General features: G+C 47.8%; 1 pseudogene; it reads right to left on the bottom strand.

The window, feature by feature from the left end:
- LOC141725202 (E3 SUMO-protein ligase PIAS2-like) overlaps window positions 1–19,994 on the bottom strand; it is a 73,176-nt pseudogene extending 53,182 nt beyond the window's left edge.
- Window positions 19,995–22,844: the final 2,850 nt, after the last annotated feature.

Here is a 22,844-nt window from a genome sequence, read left to right on the forward strand (position 1 = left end):
ATAGCGTGGCCAGCAGGACCAGGGAGGTCATTCTTCCCTTGTACTTGACATTGGTGTGGCCACACCTTGAGTACTGTGTCCAGTTCCAGGCCCCTCAGTTTAGGAAGGACGTTGATGCTTGAAGAGGGCAACAAGGCTGGTGAGGATCTTGGAACACAAGATGCTTCTGGAGTCTTTGACACCTTCTAACACAGCTTCTAATACTGTCAGGCATTTGAGTCAATTATGGCCCATTATGGCCCATTATGGCCCATTAACAGAGATGAATACCTTCAGGTTATATGTGAATGTCTCTGATATTTCCCCAACAGGCAAGTTATTACATCTCAGTTCACTTGAGTAAGGACAAAGAGATAGTACTCCACCTCACAGGGATTGTCTCTTTCCTTATCCCGCTCAACACCCAGTTTGTGGCCTGAGGTGGCAGCTGTGCTCACCCTCTGCACTGGGGTGGTTACTTTGCGCATCTGCAGCTTGCCCCCTGAATGTTTGATCCATCAGCATTCCTATCTCTTTTCCAGTATGACTTGTGGATACATTCTTCTCAGATTTGGGATGATTGGACAATAGTACCCCCTTTATCTTACCTCAGGTTCCAGTCACAGTCCATATTCCAGTTAGTAGGCATATTTGGGGAGGGGTGGGCTTTGGTGGTTGCAGATGAACAGCTGCTTTGCAGTTTGCTCCTGTGGGCAAAAGTCCTTTGATGATTTTAGCATTAACCATTTTAGTCTCTCACACTATGTCTAAAGGAAAGAACTTTTCCATTGTCTCATCTATCCCATAGCCATTTACTTTTTAGTTTAACACTTAAAGTGGATGGCAAAAATGTACTGGGGTGGTGCTCAGTGCCCACATCTCTCATGTGAGGTCTAGAGCTGTCAAAGAACAGAGGCTCACAGATCCCTTTAATTGTTCTGCTGCAGATGAAAATAGGGGCTCTGATTACAAAACAAGATACTCCTAGTTGGATACTTGGAAAGAAAAATTTCATGTGGGTGCTTTGTATCTGTACTTTCTGTGCAACTGAATAAACAGAGTTTGGATAGGATATAATCTATTATGTCAAGACACAGCATCCTGGTTCAGGGCAAATTTTAGAGAGAACTCCCAAAGAGGCTCCTGTAGGAAAGCAGATTCAATTGGCGGCTCCCCCCAACCGGTCCAGGAGAAAAATACCTCCTTGGAGAAAAGTGGAAAAAACCTGTTTATTAAACAATAAAACCTAAACAATATTAAACAATGAAACCCCTTGCTGCTCCACAAGAGATGACAAACTCAGAAAGTCCCCTCCCTGGGTTGCAGCTCAGCTCACTCAGTCTCTTATCAGTCCCTCTGGTGCTGGAAATGCTGCAGCCCAGGCCCGGCCCGGTGGGCCACAGGTGCAGCTGTCGGTGCTCTTCTGGGTGTTCAGTCCAGAGCATGTTTAAACAGGTCCAAAGAAAAGGAAAAAAACCCCTCAGTCCAGGGAACTTCTTTGCCTCAGCTAGCTAAAACTAACTAAAACAATGGAGAGCTCTGTCCCGCTGTCTGTTCATCCGCAGACAACACAGTCCAGGAGAAGGAATGTGGAGGAGTGCAGTGTCTGAAAACAAACTGCACGCTTCTTCTCTCCCCCCCCTTCACTCTCTAGAACAAGTCTTAAAGGTGCAAAACTTATTATTCAGCATAAACAGAACAAGACGATTGGGGATAAAAGCATCATATACTCAACCCAGGTCACACAGCAATGTCAGACTCAGAAGATATAATAAGGGTTAGGAAAAAAAAAAAAGCAAATTAGAAACCTCATTTATTCTTCTTTTTTGTTTTTTATATTCTAATCAGTTTTGATGATGAAATACATGTCATTAGTTTTACTGGCCTATCCTAACCTACCAGGGTGATACACTCTTGTTCTAAGACAATTTTAAGAGGTGCACACTATAAAATGAGTTACTTCCACTTAGTTTCACCCAATCCCTTTGTACCAATAAAGAGAAATGAAATATGACTAGATATGAGTAAAGCCATGCAGTCATGTGTGGAGGGTGCTGTTATAAATGATCAAATCGTGAGCCAAACTTATAAGAAAATTTCGCAAAGATTTATTAATTTGTCTGCGAAACTGAAGTTCGGTCATCGAAACCATCACAGCCAAAGAGTCAGCGTCAAGCCCTGGATCGGCGCTGGGTGAACACAGATCTGACCTCCCGAGTGTCAGAGTCTCCCCCAGTTCACGAATGCTGCCTCGCACAACGAGTTTTTATACAGTTTATTCTGCCCGAGGCAGAGATGACCAAATGTTCTTTGAGTCTTTTCACATGCATCGCTAGGGCTTTACATGTGCAGATGTGGACAAAGGTTCAGTCCAGGTGTCTCGATGTTGTCAGTCGACTCCGGAGAAGCCATGTATTCACATGTATCAGGGTGGCGCCATCGGTTATCTTGGCAGATGTAATCGGCAAGGCGATAATCACTCTTAGGTGGGCCTGGCAACCCGGGGGAAGCCAGCGATTATTGGCCTGGAAACTTCTATTCTTACGTTAAAACCCTGATGTTTATCTTAACGTGCGTCAGGGAACTAGATGTATATGAATAAGACACTGCTCCCAGCCAGGATGGTCAAAAGACATAGTTTGGATTTTACAATATTTATACATTAATAGCATGAATTATCTCTACCATATACTGCAATTCCTCCTCATTTATATCACCAATTTAATTCATGCTCTCAAATTGCTAAATTTCTCATCTTCTACTTCTACCCGCCACCATTAAGGGTCTTTCACAAACAGAGTACCCCTTTACACTATTCTTACTCTCCTTGTGAAACACCCTGATATCCCATATTATTCAGATTTGTTTTTGCTTGTTTCTCGAACTTTGCCAATATTTCGGCAGCATTGCTGGCATACTTCCTCTCTCCCAATCTCATGATCTTAGATTTGTTGCCTCCGGAAGCCCCCTCCGGATCAACGGGAACTATCGCTATCTGCATTCCCTGGACCACAGAGTGGATCAGTCTAATAAAACACGTAATTAGACAAGGCAGGAATAGGATTCCGGCTACTGAACAAAGTGAGAAAAACATCACTTTGTTCCACCAGGCCCGATCAAACAATTTGTCCCACCGTGAGGATTGTATAATTGAGTTCCACTTTTGAACAAGGACACGGGCCACCTTTTTGATCTCAGCCACCAAACCTCTTATGGTTTTCCCATTATCATCGATCTCAATACAACATTCTGATTCATTGAACTTTCCACACACTCCCCTTTCTTCTGCCAGCAAATAGTCTAAAGCTATTTCATTCTGGTACACAAATGCCCGTACCTGGATGTGCTGCCAACTAAGTAAATCCAGGGCCTCAGAGGTGTGATTCGATACAATTTCCACCACTGCCTGCAGCCAAATCAGTCTGCTCAGTAGATAAATCGGAGTCCTATACCTGTAGCTTCTATCCTGGGCCCACGTGGCCAGTCCATAATAATCAATTATTCTTGCCGTTGGCCACTCTTCCTCCCCCCAGGTTTGTTTACCACTTATCACTGGTATCATCTTTTTCAAGCTTCTTCTCTCCCTTCTCAGGGTCTCATATAGTGGAGCCCCTAATAGGTTGCTCTTTGTTCAAGGGAAAGTAAAGAACACCGGCTGGATCATGACTAAACTGCATGATCCCTTCCACCTTGGGGGTAACTCACTGTATGCCTTCTTTCCACAAATCCAATAAATTCCATCCGGGGCTTTCCATCTGATGTTTATTCTCCCTGGGTCTCCTCAGTATTCCCTCATGCCCTCCAAGGATAGGAAAGGGTTGGCTCCTGGATTTTTGGCTCAACACAGTCCCATTCCTTTGTTCCATTCACAATTTGTCTCATTCTTCTGGCTCCAGTACCCCAAAGAGGGTTCTGGCTGCCAGACCTTGCTTTTTGTGTTTGAGTTCACTGTCAGGGTAGATATACAAGGAGTGTATCCCACCATTTTGGTGTACTCCTTTCCTTCTCGACTGATATCCCATTTCAAAAGCTGTTCTGGAGCCAAATCTTCCCCTTTCCAAGGCCATTTTTCTGCTGACTTCAGCCCCTCCCCCAAATCCAACAATTTGACAATCCTAATTCAGTTGCAATCTCTTGCATCAAGTCAGCGAACAGGTTCCTGTCCCGGGAAGGTAGTTCCCCATCAGCGTATTGTTTCTCCAGCATTTCATACTGTTCTCCCAGTGTTTTCAATCTTTCCTGTTCAACTCTTTTTCTCCTCAGTTCTTACTCCCTTCGCCTCAGTTCCTGAATTATTTCTCTCATTCTCCCCTCAGGATCCTCATCATTTTTATTCTTTGTGAAGCAGACAAACTGGTCATATTGCAGGCACACCCTGTCATCATTTGCCTGTGCCAGGTCCAATATGAGGGGATCTCTGTTCAAAGTAAATTTGCTGTCAAATTTAGCATTTCTCGCCATCCAATACATTTTCCCGTTCATCATGCATATCCCCAGCCTCGCATTGTCATAACACAATGGATTCACCTGGTGGTACGCGACAAAGATTGATTCCGTCTTTCCCCCAACCCACATGGTCCGGTTACATTGGTTACAAATGGGGATTGACATTGTTTCCACACTTCGTTTTCTCATTTGATGTTTGTGCTCATCTGACTGCCCATTCCTTAGCCCTCCCTTCGGATTGATGCACCAAATCCCAGTTTCCAATTCACACAATTTGACTCTCGTACCATTCCTCCAACAGTACCTGCCAGGTTCTCTGAGACATTCTTTTGGGGCTTGGTATGCTGAGGGTCCCCCATCCCCTACGACTGGGACCACTTGAGTGCAATTTCCACACTCATCTGCGGAGCTCTAGCTTCCGCCTTTCCTCGGGACCTCAGTGTGCAGACTCTGCATCCCGCACACAACTAGGCTCAGGCCAATCAGGATTCCCACCAGGCGTACTCCTCTGCCTTTGCCTTCACCCCCTGGAGTGCCACCAGTGGCGAGGAAGACCATCTTCGCGGCAGCAGGAGTATTCTTCGAGGAACACACCCTCAGACCTAGCCGCATATCTCCTTTTAAAGGCGTCCCATCGTGACACTCGGATGGCATCAGAACTGCACGGTACCCTGATGGATTTCCGGCACTCCACATCCAAAATCTCTGCTTTTGATCTAAGCTTTCTACACACCCCATTTTGAAAGATGTGGAACCACTCCTGTGAGTCCAATTCAATGAGTCCCAAATTGGTGGCTAAGATTAGGATACAGTCAGTCAGCTCAAGCTCTTCCTCCAGACACTGAGTGCACAGACCTTCGGCCTCTGTCCCCTTCTACAGTGAATAACAAAAACCCCTTGACAATATTCACACTTGTCATGGTTTGAGCTTGGCACAGAGCTAGGGCTCCTATGAAAACACTCTCTCTTTGGGGTCTGCTGTGAGATGTGACTCGGAATAAGCAAAACAGGCACTAGCTTAAACATAAATAACACTTTATTACTTAAGCTACAGGAAAATAGGAAAAAAACTATAAGGAAAAGAAAAAAAAATTGAAAACTTTACAAAAAACACTTTCTTCTTCTCTACTACTAGAATTTCTCAATCTGATACATTCTCTCAAATCGCTAACTGCCCAGCCTGGCACTACTCTTTAGAATACTCAAACTTCAGTCTATGAAGAAGAGAGGAGTCTTTCTTGTTCTATAGGCTTCTCCTGGAAACATGCTGAAACTTCGTGTGCTTCTAATGTCACTCGGCACAGCCCGGAAAAAGTCTTTTTGCCGCTTGTGACATCTTCTCTTTATGCTCAGTGCTCTCACTACTGTGCATGGACTAGAGTTGCTTCTAGGGCTGTCTTTTAAGGATGCTTGGTCTCACTCTAAAACGGCACAGTCTCTGCTTTGGGACATCTGTCTCTCCCATATTTTTCCAACCTCCTGGGGCTGAGGGGTCTTCACGATGAACTCTCTTGGTTCTGAGGCACTGCTTCTCTTCAAGTGCAGTCTCTGTGTCACAGGAACAAACTGAGTCTATGGCCACACAAGAAAAGTTCAGCTAAAAGGCCACTCTAATCATCTCTCTTCACTCAGTCATCTCTACATTCTTTGGGCCAGGTCTTTGTCTCATCTCATCTCATCTCATCTCATCTCATCTCATCTCATCTCTTATCTCTTTTCTTATTCAGCTCTGAGGAGGATCAGCATTTTTGCAAGGCCCCAATCATGTAAGAAAGGGGTTAAAACTTCTAGTTTCTGTCTGTTTCAGAACGCTGATACTCTCACACACGCTGCTGCTGCGGCCGGCCGGGCTGCACTCTTCTCCCTCCTTTTTCTTCTTGGGCTGGCTGCTATCACATTCAGACTCCGACTCTCCCTCTGTCTCCCTCCTGGGGGGGTAATGGCTGCTCGATGTTTCTTGGAGCTGCTCTTCCACCCTTCTATCTTCAAGAGCCTTCTCACCCCCATCTCTGTCCAGGCCCAGGCCTACCGAATGGCTGCCCCTCCCCCGCCCAGCAGCAGCGGCTAAACAGAAGAAAGAGATCTGACTTCTTTGCTTTGACGTCTCAAGAAGCCTCTCAAAGCCGAAACTCTGCTTTTTAACTCTTGTATATTCTCAGAAGTGTGTCTAAACTGCACTGGTCACACAAAGTACCAATATCAAACTCCGAGCATCCATTAGTTTGACCACAGCCTCTCAGAATTCTCACTTCTTCCTGGTCAAACCACCACAACACCTAAAGTGTACAAACGGATAGCATACACAGTCAGACAGTATACAACCTATCTGCTCACCATCAGTCATTTACAAGGATGTTGGAGTCTGAGTTTCAAGTCGCCTGGGGAAGAAGTGACCCTCCACTCGGGCGCTTCCTCCTGATGTTAGACTTTCTTCACCCTAGACGCGTGTGTCCAGCCTTTCTCCACTGTCCGAATGGTCATGTCTGTTGTCAGGAGCACAAGAACAGGACCTTCCCAGTGAGGAGAGAGAGGCATCTCCTTCCACACTTTCACAAGCACTCTGTCATCCGGTTGGATTTTGTGGATAGTGAATCCCAAAGGAGCACTCTGGGCCACTATCCCTTGTTTTCTGAGTTCCTGCAAATTTTTGTTGATTGCAACCAGATGTTGAATCTGACAATCCTCAAACCTGGGGTGTCCCACCGGCATTCCGTGTCTATGTGGTATCCCATATAACATTTCAAATGGTGAGAGCCCCGTCTTGGAGTGAGGCATGGTTCGGATATTAAACAGTGCCAAAGGCAGGCATTTCAACCAGGACATCCGAGTCTCTAAAATCAATTTAGATAACTGCGCCTTCAAAGTTTGATTCATCCTTTCCACTTGTCCTGAACTCTGGGGATGCCACGGAGTATGGTATTCCCACCAAATGCCTAGCGCATCAGCCATCTGCTTTAATAACCTTTGATGTGAAATGTGTCCCTTGATCTGAATCAATGCAATTCACTACCCCATATCGGGGTATAATTTCTTTCAGTAATTTTCTGGTCACTGTGTGAGCCGTTGCCCATGAACTGGGAAAGGCCTCCACCCAATGGGTCAATTTGTCCATGATAACAAGCACAAATTTGAACCTCCCCACTTTTGGCAACTCTGTGAAATCAACTTTAATTCTTTCAAATGGTCGGTACACAACGGGGCTGCTCCCCAAAGCAGCCTGTTTTGCCTTTGATTTGTTAACTTTCTGACAAATCAGGCACCCTTGTACCTCCTGTTTGGCCAATTCGTAAATTCCCTTGCACCCGAAAAATTTCAAAAATTGTTCTGCCAGGGCCTGTGGCCCCCAATGTGTTCGCTGGTGCAATTTCCGCAAAATCCTTCTGGTAAAACCTTTGGAAACTAATTCTCTCCCATCAGGTAATCTCCACTTACCTTCTTCCAATTTTCCCCTGATCTTCGCATAACATTCGATCTCCTTTTGGGAGGGCTGAGGAGGATCGTTGGAGACCTTAGCCTGTTTGATCTCCGGGGTACTCACTGTCATCAACACTGCAGTTTTGGCCTCCTGGTCCACCAAATTGTTTCCCCTGGTCCAGAACTGAATTCCTGCCTGGTGTCCCTTCACATGGACCACCGCAATTTCCTCCGGCCCCCTTAGAGCTTCCAGGATTTGCCGGATTAATTCTCCATGCATCAGTCCCTTTCCCCTCATGTTGATCAGCCCCCTTTCCTCCCAAATTCTCCCAAATGTGTGAACCACCCCAAAGGCATACCTTGAATCTGTAAAAATTGTTCCCTTTTTCCCTTTCAGTCCCTTCAACGCCCTCAGAACTGTGTACAGTTTGCAAGCCTGTGCCGACCAACTCGCACTCAGGGGACCTGCTTCAATTACCTTTCCCGTTTTTCCATCCACGAATGCATATCCTTATTTCCTTTTCCCCTCGACTACTCTGCTCAATCCATCCACAAATCACTTTTCTCCCTCATCCAATTCTTCTTCTTCTAAATCCTCCCTGATTTTTGTTTGCAACTCAACCACCTCCATGCAATCGTAAATCAATTCCTCTGAAGCTTCCCCAAACGGAAACTGCGCAGGGTTCTGTGCAGTTGTTGTTCTCAATTCCAAGTCCTGTGAGTGAATCAAAATGGCCTCATACTTTAACAATCTTGAAACAGTGAGTCATTTGTCTGCTTTCTGCTGTAGTATGCCCCACACGTTGTGTGGTGCAAATACTACCAAAGGTGTGCCAAAGGTTACCTTCTTGGCTTCCTCCATGAGCAATGCCACAGCTACAATCTCCTGTAAGCAGGTGGGCCAGCCCCTGCTGACCGGGTTCAAAAGCCGGGACAAGTAACCCACAGGTTTCCTGACCCCTGCCCAGTCCTGCATCAACACCCCATGTGCTGTGTGACTGCTCACATCCACAAACAACTGAAAGGGTTTCCTCACGTCAGGGAGACGCAGCACTGGTGCTGCTGTGAGTGCCTCCTTGACTCCCCTATGTCCGATTTTCGGCTGTTTGGATGACCTGGAAAGGCCTGGGGTGGCCTTGAGGCAGCCCACGCTTCAAAGGACGAGAAGAGGCTTCAAATCTTTTCTCGGTCTCGGTGTTTATTAATTGCTTATCTAAAAGATTTTCTATCAGCCCGACAGAGGTCTGCTCAGCAGCCAGCCATGAGCACACTCTCCGCCCTCCGGGGCGGTCACCTATCTTTATACTCAAAGTTATGTATACAATATTTATCATTTTTCCCCAATACCTTTTGCCCTTATTAACCAGTGCACTTTTAGTAATAACCAATCCCAAAGTGCCACCATCACCACAGAAGATGGAGGAGAAGAAGAAGAAGAAGAAGGACAGGACACGCCCCAATTCCTCCATCTTACTTCTCTAAACCCCCCTGTACAGAAATCCTAAACCCTGTGTTTCACTCTCTAAATAACTTATCCCTTCACCACTCACTCCAGTGAAATCCTCCTATCCTCATACAAGTGTCGTCTCCTGTGTAGGATCAAAGTCCAGCCACCAGACACTTCTGTCAACATTCCAGGACTCCCGAGCCCCCCAAGGGTGGTCTCGGTGACTCGGCACCTCAGTCCTGAGGTGCTGAGATCCCACATCTCCCCTTTCTGTTTGCACCAAGAAAACCTCTTTTACCATCCGATTCATGGCGCGTTTTAAACATGCAAATATGCATGGGGCGACAAGGATGAGGACTAGGAGAACTATTAAAACATAGAACCCTACTCTTAAAATTCCTCTTCAAATGGGAGAGATGTCAAAGAAATCTACCAGCTGATCGATCCATGATCCTGTGATCTCGCCAAGCTTATTTATGCTGTCTTTTATATTTTTAATACTTTCATGAATTGACCTTGAATGATCTGAGAGATTCATGCAGCACATCCCTTAAAACTCTTCACACCCATGTCCATGAGCGAGCAATAGATAATCGATCGCCGCTCTGTTTTGAAGAGTCGCCTGTCTTACACCACTGATGTCTTTTAACATGTCATCCAATGCGACAGACACAGACCGTGCATGTTTGCTCAACCAGCAACCCATGCGGTCGATCTGAGTCAAAGCCACCCCTGATGCTGTTTGAGGTGAGAAAATTGCTGTAGCAATACTCGTTTTCTTGTCCCAAGAAAATATTTTGTCATCGCAATCTGCTGCATATTGTTCTATTGATCTTTTTTCTCTGTGCCTTTTCTCTCTTAGCATGTTCAAATCAGGCGATAGCATTGAAATTTCCCCAATGCTGCATGGACCTCCCGTGGCATTAGCAGGAATGCCGTGCCAAATTCTGTCCCCGCAACTTAAGAACAAACCCCGTGGCAATTGCACTGGGACTTGGATCGATCCTTTGGTAGTTTTCTCTGTATATTTACACCAAGCTGATGCATTCTTATAAAACTCATGAATGGGAGTCAAATCGGTAGTTTTTGCCTTTGTGGCCTTCAGAGCTTCAAACTGCATGCAGAATTCCATTGTCATGGACCCAAAAATCTCCAATTCCTGAGGTTCTGTAGAAGCCACAGGAAGTAGATGTGTCCAAGCACACCACTCTTTCACAGGATCTTTAATGACCTGCAAAATGTTAACTGCGGAGTGCCCTGGAACTGGCCATTCGTCCACTGGCAATCCAACCATGCATGCTGAAAATGGTTTCCCTGGCCTTGAATGTGTCAGGCAAATACTATCTAAATTCGCTGCCTGAGCTAAAGTCTCCCATACATTTTGCCTTGGTTGACTAACAGGTAAATTTCCTCCATTGCTTACTACAATGAATGAAAGAATGATGCACATAAGGATCATGAAACTCATTACTTCGCTCTTATATGAAAACCCCCAAAGTCCTTAGTTTCTTTTTATTTTTCTTCGGAATCGTTCTTTCCAGTCAGAGTCTCGACTTCTGTCTGAGTACTCGTCTCTTTGTTTCTTGGATCAGCGTTCTCGTGTTCTCGCGTTCGGAATGGCTTCACGTGCCACGCCGACACCCACTTCAGACCTCGATCTGTGGAGATACAAGTGAAACCCTTGCCCCAAGTGATTAGTTTGAAAGGACCCTCTATTTGTCCTGTCTCTGGGTTTCTGATCAAAACTAAAGGATTTTCCCTTAGCTTTGCCTGTGTGCTGTTTAGAAAATGTCTCACGATTGGTGGATTAGGTTCCGAGGATGAGCTATTTAGGAAATTCAACACATACAGTGCCTTATTTAATTTCATGTGAGGTGTTGCCTCTGGTTCACCCCTTCTCTGTCTGTCCAGATGGGATTTCAGGGTGTGATGTGTTCTTTCAATGATCGCCTGACCTGTGGGTGAATGTGGAATACCAAACGTGTGTCTGACACCCCATCTTTTCAGGAATTTGTCAAGCACCCTGCCTGTATACGTTGGACCATTATCTGTTTTTATCTCCTGAGGTACAGCTAATGCTGCAAATGCCTGCAGAAAATGTCGGCAAGCATGGTCTGCTGTTTCCCCTGCATGTGCTCAAACTCCCCACATCTGTAGCACTGTCCTCTTGGGGGATCGTTCTTTTTCTGCATCGTCACAAGAACTTTGTTGATGTTCTCATCCTGTTGATGCAGTATTTTTTCCAACATCTTTTCCAGTGTCTTGTCCTCTGTTTGCCTTTCTGAATGTCCCTTTAACTGTTTTTCCCATTCCTCTCTTAATTCGTTCTTCACAATCGCTGCGACATGCTGAGGTGTCCCCACCTTGCTGCATGCCTCCACCATCTCTGCCAAGGATGGCCGTCCTGGCATGGCGCTAATCACCCGTTGACAATCCGGGTTGGCATTGCCGAAAGCTAAGCTCTCCAAGAGTGGCCTCTTCGCTTCTTCTATCGTCACCTGTCGATCCACGGCTTGTGTGAGTCGATCGATGAACGACATGAATGGCTCTGTGGGACCTTGCCTGATGCAAGAGAACGGGACTTCTGGAGCTCCTGCTGGTGTGATTTGCATGATTGCCATTCTCGCTGCTTCCTTGATGTCGCTTAACACTCTTCGTGGGAGCCGCGCTGCTTGTTCCCCTGGGTTGTCATCTGGAGGATCTCCTGCTAACTGCCCTTCTGTGAGATTCGCGTTTGGTCCACCTTGATATCTATTCCATAATTCAGCAAGATATTTTCTCCACCTTTTTTCCCAGTGTCCTGGTTTAGGACAAATTAGGGGAAATCTCCAAGAGGGAGCCCCCCAGAACAAAACAAACCTCCAACCACCCCTCCCCCAACACCGGGTTCGGGAAGGAATTCCTCGGAGGAGCAAAGTGGAAAACAAAACCTATTTATTTACAAGTAACAAAAGAACACTCCCCAACACAAGAAAAGAAAAAAAGGGACCAGACTGTGTTGTGGAGGGCGCCGAATCTTCTCTAGCAGGCTTCGGGTGTCCTGGAGCTCGCAGGTCCGATCCGGAGCCGGTCCAGAATCTTCAGGGGAGGGTAAGAAAGAGAGAGAGAGAACAAAAGAAAAAGGAAAAAAAAAAAAAAAACAGCGCAAAAGCAAAAAGCAAGCAAGCAAGCAAGCAAGCAAGCAGCTAGCTAAAGCCAAGCAGCCCAAAAGCCAAAAGCCAAAAGTGCCTGGTCACACCCCCCCCCCCCCCCCTCCTCTCTTCCCCATCCCGCCACAGCCAGACTGCCGGCGGGGGGGGGGGGGGGAAAAGGCACAGCTGCCAGACATAACACACGATATTGGGATAAAGGCTGTCACCCCACGACACTCCACCCCTTATCCCATATCGTGAACATACAATAAAAAAACATTCATTTCACTTACTCACACCTTTTGACACTTACGCATTCCTCTCATCTTACTTGCTCAGACCTTTGACACTTACAGTTTCCTTCTGTCTCACATTCAACAAACAATGACAGTCATATATGAGTCTCATCCCACAATCAGGTCTCCCTGGGGTACACACCGTGTTGTTCCATCTTTCTGCATTATCCACCATGTATTACCTGGTCCTTGAGCAAAGACAATCCCACGGATGGGTTTGTCTGTACTCGAGGCAGGGTTGATCCATACTGTCTTTCCCAACAAACCTCTGACATGGGCCACTGGGGCTTTATCCCCATCTACTATATTAAGGAGCTCAGACTGAGCAGGACCCGCTCGGTTGGTGGAACCTCGAGTGTTAACTAACCAGGTAGCCTTTGCCAAATGCTGCTCCCAGTTTTTTAAAGACCCCCCTCCCAATGCCTTTAAGGTGGTTTTTAACAATCCATTGTACCTTTCCACCTTCCCTGCAGCTGGTGCATGATAGGGGATATGGTATACCCACTCGATGCCATGTTCCCTAGCCCAAGTATTAATAAGATTGTTTTTAAAATGAGTTCCATTATCCGACTCAATTCTTTCGGGAGTACCATGCCTCCAAAGGACCTGCTTCTCAAGGCCCAAGATAGTGTTACGGGCTGTAGCATGGGACACAGGGTAGGTTTCCAACCATCCTGTGGTGGCTTCTACCATGGTTAATACATAGCGCTTGCCCTGGCGTGTCTGGGGCAGTGTGATGTAATCAATCTGCCAGGCCTCCCCGTATTTGTACTTAGACCACCGCCCCCCATACCAGAGGGGCTTCAGTCGCTTGGCCTGCTTAATGGCAGCGCACGTCTCACAGTCACGAATAACCTGAGAGATACTGTCCATGGTTAGATCCACCCCTCGGTCTCGTGCCCACTTATAGGTGGCATCTCTACCCTGGTGGCCTGAGGCATCGTGGGCCCATCGTGCTAAGAATAACTCTCCCTTATGCTCCCAGTCGAGATCTATCTTCAACTCCCCTATCTTTGCAGCCTGATGTACTTGCTGGTTGTTTTGCTGCTCTTCATTAGCTCTACTTCTGGGGACATGGGCATCTACATGGCGAACCTTCACAGGTAACTTCTCTAACCGAGTAGCGATATCCTTCCACTCTTCCGCAGCCCAAATTGGTTTTCCTCTGCGCTGCCAGTTGGCCTCTTTCCATCTCTTCAGCCATCCCCATAGAGCGTTGGCTGCCATCCAAGAATCGGTATACAAATAGAGCCTTGGCCACCTCTCTCTCTCTGCAATACCTAGGGCCAGTTGAATAGCTTTGATTTCAGCAAATTGACTGGATTCACCCTCTCCTTCAGTAGCCTCTGCAACCCGTCGAGTGGGACTCCATACAGCTGCTTTCCACCTCCGTTTCATCCCTATGACACGACAAGAACCATCAGTGAATAGGGCGTAACGTGTTTCTTCTACTGGCAACTGATTGTATGGCGGAGCTTCCTCAACCCGGGTCACTGGCTCTTGCTCCTCATCTGCGACACTAAAGCTTTCACCTTCGGGCCAATTTGTAATTATTTCTAGAATCCCAGGGCGATTTAACTTCCCAATCCGAGCGCGCTGCGTAATGAGGGCAATCCACTTACTCCAAGTAGCACTGGTGGCATGGTGGGTAGAGGGAACCTTTCCTCTGAACATCCATCCCAGCACCGGTAGTCGGGGTGCCAGAAGGAGTTGTGCCTCTGTACCAATCACCTCTGAGGCGGCTTGGACTCCTTCATAGGCGGCCAAGATTTCCTTTTCTGTTGGAGTATAGTTATCTTCAGACCCCCTGTAGCTCCGACTCCAAAATCCCAATGGTCGGCCTCGGGTCTCGCCAGGTAGCTTTTGCCAAAGGCTCCAGGACAGACCATGGCTCCCGGCTGCAGAGTAGAGCACATTCTTCACATCTGGTCCTGTCCTGACTGGACCAAGGGCTACAGCATGAGCGATCTCCTGCTTGATCTGGACAAAAGCTTGCTGCTGCTCAGGGCCCCAATGGAAGTCGTTCTTCTTGCGGGTAACCAGATAAAGGGGTCTCACAATCTGACTATACTCAGGGATGTGCATCCTCCAGAAACCTATAGCACCTAAGAAAGCCTGTGTCTCCTTCTTATCAGTTGGTGGGGACATGGCAGTGATTTTGTTAATAACATCCGCAGGAATCTGACGCCGTCCATCTTGCCACTTCACCCCCAAGAACTGAATTTCTCGGGCAGGTCCCTTGACTTTGCTCTTCTTAATGGCAAATCCGGCGTCCAGGAGAATATGAATTATCTTCTCTCCTTTCTCAAACACTTCTATTGCCGTGTTCCCCCAAACAATGATATCGTCAATATATTGTAAATGTTCTGGAGCCTCACCCTCTTCTAGTGCAGCCTGGATCAGTCCATGACAGATGGTAGGACTGTGTTTCCACCCCTGGGGCAATCGGTTCCAGGTGTACTGCACTCCCCTCCATGTAAAAGCAAACTGAGGCCTGCATTCTACTGCCAGAGGGATGGAGAAAAACGCGTTAGCTATATCAATGGTCGCGTACCACTTTGCTGCCTTGGACTCCAGCTCGTACTGCAGTTCCAGTATGTCCGGTACAGCTGCACTCAGTGGTGGAGTCACTTCATTCAAGGCACGATAGTCCACAGTCAATCTCCACTCTCCGTCAGATTTTCGCACGGGCCAGATAGGGCTGTTAAAGGGTGAGTGGGTTTTACTGACCACCCCTTGGCTCTCCAGCTCTCGAATCATCTTGTGGATGGGGATCACAGCATCTCGATTCGTCCGGTACTGCCTGCGGTGCACTGTTGAGGTGGCAACTGGCACTCGCTGCTCCTCTACCTTCAAAAGTCCTACTGCAGATGGGTCCTCTGATAGTCCAGGCAAGGTATTCAATTGTTTAATACCCTCTATCTCAACTGCGGCTATTCCAAAAGCCCACCTGAATCCCTTAGGATCTTTGTAATAGCCATTCCGGAGAAAGTCTATGCCCAAAATACACGGAGCCTCTGGACCAGTCACAATCGGATGTTCCTGCCACTCCTTCCCAGTCAAGCTCACCTCAGCTTCCAACAACGTCAACTGTTGTGATCCCCCCGTCACTCCAGCAATGGAAACAGGTTCTGTCCCCACGTGTTCCGATGGCATTAAAGTACATTGTGATCCAGTGTCAACCAATGCTTCATAGTCTTGTGGCTCTGATGTGCCAGGCCATCTGATCCACACCTTCCAAAAAACCCGGTTCTCCCGTGCCTCTTCCTGGCTGGAGGCAGGGCCCCTCTAAGCCAGATTGTCCTTCTTTCCTTGGGCATATGCCTTGGAAGTTCCTTCAAGGGGATCGGACATGTCATCGTCATCGTCATACTTAACATCTCGGCTACGAGCGACCGGAGCTGCTATCTTTTTGGTTATACTTTCTCTTCTCTTCAAATCACGCACCCGTTGTGCCAAAGCAGCGGTGGGTTTTCCATCCCATCTTCTCATGTCTTCTCCAGACTCACGCAGGAAAAACCATAACTCAGCCCGTGGGATGTACCTTCTCTCCCCATCAAAGGAGCGCCGGCGTTGGACACCAGGGCTTCTAATTTGTACGGCTGAGATTTCAATAAGGTCCTCCTTAATCTCTTCCCGGAGTTTCTTATGATTCTCCTCTATTTTGTCTTCTAGTTTCTGCAGTCGGGTTTCCACTGCTGCAATTCTGGCATGAGTTGGGCCATGCACAGCATCTGCGTACGCTCGAAGCTTCTTTGCCATATCGAGCACAGTCTCATATGTATCATCTCGCTTCATTATTGCTAGGGCGGAAGCGTATTCAGGTGGCCCAAGTCGCACAAGTTTCCTCCACATTATCGGAGTGCATGGTACCAGGTCCGGATTCCTAGTTGTTGTGTCATCTGAGAAAACGAGCTCTGCGACCGCCATCTCTCTCAGGCGTTGGATCCCCTGTTCTATGGTCTTCCACCGTGTCTGCTGCATATAGAGATCATCAGTACACAGGTACCGTTCTGCTACGCTTCTTAGGACCCGTTCCCAGAGGCTGTGAGGGTTAGCCCCCCTCATCACACCTTGATCGATGGCAGGATCATGTGACAGGGATCCCAAATGCCTCACTTCAGTACCATCCAAAATCGTAACCTCCCCTGCAGCATCCCAAAGGCGGACTAACCAACTAATAATAGATTCGTCAGGTTGTCGGCTGTAATCCTTTCTTAGGCCTCTGAGGTCCTTCAGAGAAAAGGAGTCAATATTGGCTCCAGATTCCGTGCCCCTTGATGTGGCCTCTGATTTTGGTGAGGGTCCTTCTTCTGCATCATCGTCATCATCCTCCACCTTCCGATCGGTCTTGCCTTTACACTTTCCACCTCTTGTATTAGCTGCAACAGCCATGGTTTGGGGCCTATTGTCTGATTCAGCTGCTAGCCTGGAGCCTGGGATGTTAGCTGCAGCCTGGGTCACTGGGATAGTAACTAACTTATCTCCCTGTTCCCTTTCTGCTATCTGCTGCTCCACAGTATCTAGCAGAGTACGGTAAACAAACGCCAAGGCCCAGCTCACTACAGTAATCCTTTCTTCCTTAGTATTACCATGGCACTTCTCCCTCAAATACTTTGCCACCTCGACTGGATTCTGAATTTGATCAGATGGAAAGTCCCAGTCTATAGGATCAGAAAATTCCTTTAAAGTGTGGCCCATATCTTCCCATTTCCCACTCCAGTCAAGATTTTTCCTGCTTTGTTTTACTCCTGAATCAGGAGTCTCTCTAACCCCTCTAGAAATCTCAGCTTTCATTTTATATACACTCCAGACAGTATAGACAAGGCTTAATAAATTAAATGCCAGAAAGATGGTTTCTTTCAAACTCAGGGGAAAGTCAGTATTTTCTAATAGAGATGTCAACAATTTGTAGGAGAAGAAGGAAGACAAAGGCTGAAAAGCCCCTTCCTCTTCTTCTCCCCAAACAAACTGAGTACACAGCCATGACAACAATCCATACATTCCTGAAATAAAGTCCAGCACTGTTATCCGACACATCATCACACATAAGGCCAGCACAATGATTATTCTGGTTAGTGCCCCCCGCTTACAAAAGCTACTTATTAGGGACAACATCAGAGCTATTTTGGGGTAAGGAAATAACCCTAGGGACCACAGAGGTATTAAAACTTCAAAAGCCCCTAGGGACCAGAAAAACCGGCAAGCTTCCACTCCAAATGACATTATAAATCACCAATATGCCCACAAAACAACCAAAACCAAAATATTATTGTTATAGGTTTTTTTTCCACTGTTTTTGGCCTCCGGTTTCCCGGCCAACGCACCAAAGAAATTATTGTCCTGGTTTAGGACAAATTAGGGGAAATCTCCAAGAGGGAGCCCCCCAGAACAAAACAAACCTCCAACCACCCCTCCCCCAACACCGGGTTCGGGAAGGAATTCCTCGGAGGAGCAAAGTGGAAAACAAAACCTATTTATTTACAAGTAACAAAAGAACACTCCCCAACACAAGAAAAGAAAAAAAGGGACCAGACTGTGTTGTGGAGGGCGCCGAATCTTCTCTAGCAGGCTTCGGGTGTCCTGGAGCTCGCAGGTCCGATCCGGAGCCGGTCCAGAATCTTCAGGGGAGGGTAAGAAAGAGAGAGAGAGAACAAAAGAAAAAGGAAAAAAAAAAAAAAAACAGCGCAAAAGCAAAAAGCAAGCAAGCAAGCAAGCAAGCAAGCAGCTAGCTAAAGCCAAGCAGCCCAAAAGCCAAAAGCCAAAAGTGCCTGGTCACACCCCCCCCCCCCCCCCCCCTCCTCCTCTCTTCCCCATCCCGCCACAGCCAGACTGCCGGCGGGGGGGGGGGGGGGTGGGGGGGTGGGGGAAAAGGCACAGCTGCCAGACATAACACACGATATTGGGATAAAGGCTGTCACCCCACGACACCCAGACAAGACTTTGCGTGTCAGTGAGAATCATTGCCACAATACTTCGAATATCATATGGCGTGAGATCATATGTAGTGAATGTCCCTCTTAGTAGCTGTTTGAAGTATTGTGAATTCAGCCCAAAAGTTTGAGCCGCCTTCCCTAAGTCTTTGAGTATCTCATGACCCATCCTTTCCCACCTTGGATTCTGCCCCTGGGCATCATATGTCACCTGCATTGTCAGATCTCCTGATCCCGGAAATAAATGCTTTTCCTTTGCCAATGCTTTTCTAATTCGCTTCCAATCCATCGTCTTCACCGGCTCTTGAAATTCCTCTTCTTGAGGTTCCGCTGGGATTTGCATAAATAATGGTATTGTGGATGTCATCGGTGATTCACCACGTCTTATTTCTCGCCTTGAGGTTTTTGGCCTCGCTCCCAAATCCGAAAAGGAAACTCGAGGATCCTGTCAATATTTCTCTTTTGCTGTGTCAACTGAATGCAAGAAGCTTCTTGCTGCTTCTGCTGCTGACAGCATCCATTTCGGAACTCCTTCCGATGCTGTGATCCTTATGACATCTTCTCCTTGTAGTTGTTCTTCATCTGAGCTTTCATCATCTTCATGAAATCCCGAAGTCGATGGATAATCCCTTTGTTGTGTTGACATTGTCTTCTTTAAAATCCTTTTCTTTTTATATAATGTTGGAAAAAATTGCTGCATTGTTGAAGTGTCGCCACGAGATGGTGCTGTGGCTCCGCCGAACCGATCCGGCATGTCGTGCATTTCTGTCTTCCTGCCACTAGGTGGCGCTGTCACCGGCCTCCCTGGCTCGGATGACGGAGTGAGCTCGACTGCTCCTCTTCCGGCCAGCTGCCATGCCGGCGACCTCATTTGAGACCGTGTTTGCTTGGCTTTTAATTCAGCTGGAATTGGAGTTTGAACACCAGAACGTCTCTCTTGAAGGGGTGAGTCTTGGACTCCGAGGGTTTTAACCAAAGGCACCAAGTCTGGAGAGGGTGTGGAGCCCCGGGATGTAGAATCCCGAGCATGGCCCCTCCTCGCCCGAGACGTCACAGGGGGTGTGGCCCGCCCCCGCCCGCGTTCTACTCTCTGCGCGTGCGTGCTCTCCGAGCCGCTCCCTGTCTCTCCCGAGCTGACGTCACTCTCTCCCCCTTGTTCCACCTCCGAGGTCTCCTCCCCTCGGTCTGCCCCTGACTCTGTCTCCTCCTCCTCTGACGCCGTGTCCACTCCTCCCCCTACCGGTGTGTGCAGCCCGCCTCCCGCCGGCCTCCGGGAGCGCTCCGCGATCCGGGCCGACCTGTGCACCGGGTCTGACGTCACAACCGCGCGCCTCCTGCGTCTCACCATGGCAGCCCTCTGGGGCTGCGCAGTTTCCCCTATTTCGCTGCCCATGTGTGACGCCCCCGAGCTGGTATGTGATTCCCCCCCCCGGGTTTTTGCGAATTTCGCCCGCCGCGCCAGTGTCTGCGTCCCTGCCGGCCAGGACGGCCGCCGCCCCTGGCCCTGAGCTGACCAAAGCCGCACCTAAAGACGTGTCTCCCGTTATTTCTTCACCCGCGCTCCCCGCTTGCACCGCCATAGCCTGGACGCCGCGAGAAGTCGCCCCCCCCAAATCCCTTCTCTCCCCCCTGCTTCCCGCCTTCCGATTCTGAGTCCTCCATGCTCTCTGGAGTTTTAGGACGCTTTAGGAGTTTCCTGGGGTTTCTGGGTTTTGGGACCGGGGGTTTTAATATTATTTCCTGCTCTCTTTCCTCGAGAGCCCTTTCCCCCTGGCTTCTTAAGGCCAGAGCTAATTCTTTCCCGGAGTCTTGCTCCCCCCCTCCTTCTGAGGGTGCCGCAGCCTTTCGCTGCTTTTCCCGGCATTTCGACTGCACCGATATGCCTTCTAGCATGATTCTTGCTGGCGAGAGCAGCTTTAACGCTGTTTCGTCTTTTTTCGTTGCTAAGAGATATAAATGTCTGTTAATTTCTTGCCAGAACCCCACTTCGAATAGCAGGCATGTTTCTGCTAATGGATAATTAAGTCTTGCCCATAACAATAACTGTTTTAATTCTCTCTTTGGGATCCCTTCTGTGTATGATTGAGTCACGCCTTGTAAGGCGGACAAAATTTCCCGTTGTTCCTGGGAAAGTGTGCCCCCCATGTTCTTATTTTTTGACCTTCTCCCCGAATCTGTCGTCAGGGCAGTCCGGAGGTCTCGATCTCCGTCCAGCAGGTCACGAGAGACGATCCAGAGGCGCCTTCCTGGTTCCGGTCCGGGCTGCTCTGCTACGAATTGTCTTCGGCAGAAGCTGAGAGATGGAATTCTCAGTGACTGCTGTTTTTTGCAGACTCTCCTGGCCGTTTTTTTTCTTTCTTCTTTTTTTTTTCCTTTCTTCAGGCTTCTCTCCTCAGGAGTTATCAGTGCTCTCCTGGGAGCTCATCCAAGGTCGGAGCTGCCCTCTTGGCTCTTCAGCTCTTCAGGGCTTCAAGGCTGCTCCCCCCCTGAAAGATTTTGGTGGGGGTTAGCTCACCCAGCGGACACCAGGTGTCCGATTTTCGGCTGTTTGGATGGCCTGGAAAGGCCCGGGGTGGCCTTGAGGCAGCCCAAGCTTCAAAGGACGAGAAGAGGATTCAAATCTTTTCTCGGTCTCGATGTTTATTAATTGCTTATCTAAAAGATTTTCTATCAGCCCGACAGAGGTCTGCTCAGCAGCCAGCCATGAGCACACTCTCCGCCCTCCGGGGCGGTCACCTATCTTTATACTCAAAGTTATGTATACAATATTTATCATTTTTCCCCAATAACTTTTGCCCTTATTAACCAGTGCACTTTTAGTAATAACCAATCCCAAAGTGCCACCATCACCACAGAAGATGGAGGAGAAGAAGAAGAAGAAGAAGAAGAAGAAGAAGAAGAAGAAGGACAGGACACGCCCCAATTCCTCCATCTTACTTCTCTAAACCCCCCTGTACAGAAATCCTAAACCCTGTGTTTCACTCTCTAATTAACTTATCCCTTCACCACTCACTCCAGTGAAATCCTCCTATCCTCATACAAGTGTCGTCTCCTGTGTAGGATCAAAGTCCAGCCACCAGACACTTCTGGCAACATTCCAGGACTCCCGAGCCCCCCAAGGGTGGTCTCGGTGACTCGGCACCTCAGTCCTGAGGTGCTGAGATCCCACACCCTAAATTCCTCTTTGTCTGTCTTTGTCCATTTGATCCGGTCCGTGGTGAGTTTCTCATATAGAAACTGCACCTTCTCACTGTAACCTTCAATCCACTCCTGGCAATATCCCAACAACCCCAAAAGCTGTCTGACCTCCCTTTTTGTCTGCGGGGGTGGTAAGGCAAAAATCCCTGCCACCCTCTCTGGATCAAATTTTTTTTTTGCCCTTGGTTAACCAATGTCCCATGTACCTGACCTCGGGTTCTGTGAATTGCAATTTCGACTTGGACACTTTCAACCCCTCTTCCCCCAAAAAGTTCAAAAGCTCGATTGTGCTTGTCCTTACAACCTCCTCCCTTGGCCCTGCAACCAACAAATCGTCTATGTATTGTAGCAATTTTGTCCCTTCTGTTGGTACAAAATGACTTAAAACCTGTTCAAGTGTCTGCCTGAATAAATTCGGAGAGTCCATGAAGCCCTGAGGCAATGAAGTCCACCTGAGCTGCTGCTTTCTGTTCATCTCCGGGTCTTCCCATTGAAATGCAAAGTAATCTCTGCTGTCCTCGGCTAGAGGACAAGTCCAGAAAGCATCCTTTAAGTCAGTCACACTGTGCCACGTGTCCTTGGGAGAAATCTTATTTAGCAAAGTGTAGGAATTTGAAACTGTGGGGAACAACATCTTAGTTCTCTGATTCACAGCCCTTAAATCTTGCACCAGCCTGAAGCTGCCATCTGTTTTTCTTATTTCCAGAATTGGGGTGTTGTGCCGACACATGCACGGCTCCAGCGTACCTTTCTTTATTAATTTGTCAATCACTGGCTTCAAACCCCTTCTCCCCTCCATGGAGATGGGATATTGTTTGACCTGTATTGGGTCTTCTGGTCTCTCAATTTCAACATGAATCAGGTGTATGTGCAGCCTCTCAGCCTCTCCTTGAACATACCACACCCTTGGGTCTATCTTTTCTTCGTCTTGGACCGTGAGTTTGTACATTCTCACGCTGAGCTGGGATTTTTCCACTGCCAACCCAATCTCTAGAGCAAC

The sequence above is a fragment of the Zonotrichia albicollis genome, chromosome W, assembly GCF_047830755.1.
Source record: "Zonotrichia albicollis isolate bZonAlb1 chromosome W, bZonAlb1.hap1, whole genome shotgun sequence".
In the NCBI taxonomy this organism is placed as follows: Eukaryota; Metazoa; Chordata; class Aves; order Passeriformes; family Passerellidae; genus Zonotrichia; species Zonotrichia albicollis.